Source organism: Symphalangus syndactylus, chromosome 23, assembly GCF_028878055.3.
Source record: "Symphalangus syndactylus isolate Jambi chromosome 23, NHGRI_mSymSyn1-v2.1_pri, whole genome shotgun sequence".
Lineage (NCBI taxonomy): Eukaryota > Metazoa > Chordata > Mammalia > Primates > Hylobatidae > Symphalangus > Symphalangus syndactylus.
In genome coordinates this window covers 30,480,817-30,484,809 of record NC_072445.2, presented here as the reverse complement: position 1 = coordinate 30,484,809, position 3,993 = coordinate 30,480,817, and the positions used below count along the sequence as shown (strand labels likewise).

Genomic DNA, 3,993 nt, shown 5'->3' with positions numbered 1-3,993 from the left:
AAGGAGTTGAAATCCAAGGAACTCACAAACGCATGCACGCTCTAGTCTGAAGGATTGGTCATGAGTCAGGAGGGGAGGGTGCAAGCCTCAGCCCAGTCACTTAGTACCTATCAAACCTATTATGGGACATGTAGGTATTGTCAGGGACACAAAAGTGAATCAGAAATAGATTCTGTCCTTGGGCTGTTCAGTGTGGTAGAGGGAGATAAAAGATAGATTACTATAAAATAAGCTAGATGTGATAGATGTCAAAAGAGAAATAAGATTGCTGCTATTCAATTTCAGAATTTTATTGCAGGGTGTTGTGGGTGGAATTGCACCCCCCAAGAAGATATTTTGAAATCCCAACTCTCAGGACCCCAGAATGTGACTTTATTTGGAAATAGGGTCTTGGCAGATATAATCAAGTTAAATGAGGTTACTAGAGTGGGCCTTAATCCACTATGACTGATGGCCTTATAAGAGAAGAGAATGCCATGTGGAAACAAAGACACACAGGGAGAAGACGACTGTGCAACAACGGAGGCAGAGATTGGAGTGAAACAGCTCTAAGCCAGGGAACACCAAGGATTGCCAAGAGCCACCAGAAGCTGGGGCAAGGAAGGACTTTCCCTACAGCCTTCAGAGAGAGGATGGCTCTACCAATGTCTTGATTTCAAACTTCCAGCCTCCAGAACTGTGAGAGAATAAATTTTTGTTGTTTTAAGCCAATTCTTGGTATATTATAACCATAGCCCTAAGAAGCAAATACAGAGGCAAACAGTAGCCTCATCCTACTGGGATTAGGGCCAGGTTTCTGGGAAGAAATGACATATAAATTGAACTTTGATGAACTTATACCATCTAAATGGTAGGAAATGTGGTTTCCTATTTACGTGATAACAGTATTCATCAACCATTGAGAACCCACTTTGCGTCAGATATTGCACTAGGAGTCATTCATATATAAATGGGTTGGACTCTGGCTCATATACAGAAGTCATCTAGACCTCACCTCCCTCCTTGACCCTCCCACTTCTATCCCACAGTGGTTGATAAGTATAAAATGTTTAGTTTAGCAAATAGAAGAGGAAGATGGGTTTGGGGGTTGGGAGAGCTGTAGAGGAGAGAGGGGAAAAGGGTGAAGCAGAGGGCAAAGCATCTGTTCCCTTTCTGACCTCCTTCTAGAGAGACAGTGGAAGCAGGTTGCAGAACCTCTGTGAGTTGTTTTGTTTACATGTGAAATTAGCTGAGGAAATAGTCAAAGAGACTCTCAGAGGCTCTAGGCACAAGCCCAGCATATTTGGGGCTAAGCCAGGGAAGGACATTCTTCTCTCTGCACCATAGAGGCCAAATGGAGGCTTCCCAAGGACCAGACTCTTTGGGAACACTAAGAGGCAACACCCTTGGCATGGGCTATGTTCTCATGATGGACAGTGACCCTGGAAAAGTTTCAGCCCCAGCAAAGCTTCAGCAAGTGGCCCTGCAAGCAGCAGCTGGACATGTGGGAGCTGGGGCAGAAGCAAAATAACAGGGCAGAAGACCATGGCAACTGCGAAGTAAAGACTGGTGAGCAAGGGAACTTCTTCGGAAACTTCTAGAAATAACTGGAAATACTTTGAAGGGGGTTCATTTCTTTCAGTCGAGTAGGAAGGGGATTTATGCCATAAATATCGGTATGTAAAAAAAAGACAACTGGCAGATGAGGCCTGGAATACATGGGTCAGGCACAGATTTCTAATATGTCCAACTGAAATTCATCATTATCCCCTTTCCACTTTACCAGCAAGAAAACTAAGCTCGGGAGGTTAAATAACTTTCCCAGCCAGTAACTCTGTAAGTGACTGAATCAGAAATAAAATCATGTCTGTCTGCCAGTAAGGCCAGTACTCTTTCTACTATACCACACTGTTGATCTGGGCAACAGTGGGGAAAATATGACACTTGCAAGGAGCTTGGAAAAGAACACAGTAGGTCAGGGCACTAGCCAGGGTCCTGGCAGAAAACAGAACTCAAGCCAAATTGTTGAAATGAAGGGACTTTAACAAAGACACTGCTGACACAATGGGCAGGATTAAGGGAATTAGCAAGGGATGTTGAGACACCCAGAGACCAGCAATAGAAGGAAACCACTCCTAGAGAGAGACCTAGTGAGAGCCGGTGAGACCTGGAGCCACGTAAGACAGACCGCCAGCAGGATCTATAATGGTGGAGGGAGCCTTCCAGAGAGGTGGCTCCAAAGCGGGGATGGAGTGGGGAAAAATAACCCAACCTTTCCTTTTATCTCCCAGTCTCCTGCTGCTGCCACCCATTGGCTGTGCCCCCACCTGGAAACCAGCTATCAAGGGAGCCTGGGGCAATAGGTGGCAGGAATCAGAGACTCCTGGAAACAGAGAGGAGGAAGACATTGCCATGGAGAGCAGAGAAGTTGAGGCCATGTGCTGGTCTTGTCCTGTTTTGCTCTTAGATTTATTCCCTGTCCCCACTCTACCCTGTTCTGTATCACAGAGAATTACTTTTTCCTTGTTCCTTTGCCCTCTGGTTTCTGGGTCACTTCAGCCATTGGATGGCCCTGAAGAGAGAGCAGAAAGGGAGAAGCTGGGTATTTCTCCCCAATTCTCTCAGCTTCAAGTATTGTCTCTGGCAGCGGCCATCTCTTCTATGGACTCAGCTCTTGCTCCAAGAGCTTCTGTGGTTCCAGCTTCTCCCTGGTGGCCGGGCTCCTTCTGTCCCTTAAGCTTTAGGCAGCGGTAGCAGCTTCCTGCTCTTGATAATCTCAAGGATGCCTTACTCTCCCACTTTAGGCTTCTTGCCTTTGTCATCTCCTGATATTAAATCTCTTCTTTAAAATATCAAGAATATTTAGAATCCTGACTGACAGAGGAGACTATCACATGGAAGAGCCTCAACCTCCCCAGAAAAGCATGAGGGAAATGAAAATAAACAGGGCTTGCATATCATCAATATGGAGAAACTTCCATTGAATCTGTCACTGCTGTGTGCCTATTCCCTCCTCTCACTGGGGCCTCCAGTCCCTCAACCACCAGTGTTCTGGTCCACTTTTTAGCCTGGCTTGCCCTTCATACCCCTGGAGATCAGGAGCAGTCATATCAGCAATATTCTATTAGAATTCTTGATTTGCCTGCTGACTTGTCCTTCTGCTGGAGCTATTTTATCAATCCCTATCCCTGAGTACAGTAAATTATCTATTTTCTCTCTTCCTGCTTTTTTTTTTACTGGATAAAGGAACACGACCTGGCCAAAATTTCTTCTCCTGGGATGTTTGTCTGCCTTGCTACTTATATCCATTGTACCCATTTCCAACAACCATGCACCCATGGCTTTACCCAGAGTCCCTGGAATCTTTTCAGGTTCATGTAAACTTAAAATTTATGCAAAGGAAATCCACTAAGGATTGGAGACCGAAAAATAGATGTATGATATCATGCTATAATTTCACACACACAGAATTATTTTAAAAATAGAATGGGTTCATAAAAATGAAACAAATTGCTGATATGTAAAACCTGTCATAGAAAAATCAGTAAGTTATTAAAATGGTTACTCATAAAATAATTCACCACATTTTTCACTTTAGAATACCAAACCCCCACCATGCATTTGGAATTTAATTCAATTTACAAAGTTTCCATTTGCCCACAACTCTTCAGGACCACATGCGTTTTCCAACTCAAATATATTTCAAGGTCCAATATCAATGGTTTAGATATACATTAAGACATGTCAGACAGAGATTCTGTCTGCTCCACTATATGCTTTTGTTTTTGGACCTGGGATGCAGTTTAATCTACCTGTTAAATGCAAAGATGTGGTAGATTGCATTATTGGTTCTGATTCTTTCCTATACTATATCTTTGCCCTTCACCATTGACTTTGGAGTCCCTCTCATGTTGAAGGTTAGATTTCATGGAATAATTATTGAGGAATGCTCTTGGAAACAGCCATTTTAAGGGAGGAAGGGAAGCAAGATTGACACAGAGAAAAATGGGACTA

At 43.7% G+C, this 3,993-nt stretch overlaps 1 long non-coding RNA gene across 1 annotated transcript; it reads left to right on the top strand.

The window, feature by feature from the left end:
* Positions 1 to 634: 634 nt before the first annotated feature.
* On the top strand, positions 635 to 3,466 carry LOC129473390 (uncharacterized). Its single transcript, XR_008654247.2, has 3 exons — positions 635 to 678; positions 1,327 to 1,548; positions 2,271 to 3,466. It is a non-coding gene; the product is annotated as an uncharacterized lncRNA (long non-coding RNA).
* Positions 3,467 to 3,993: the final 527 nt, after the last annotated feature.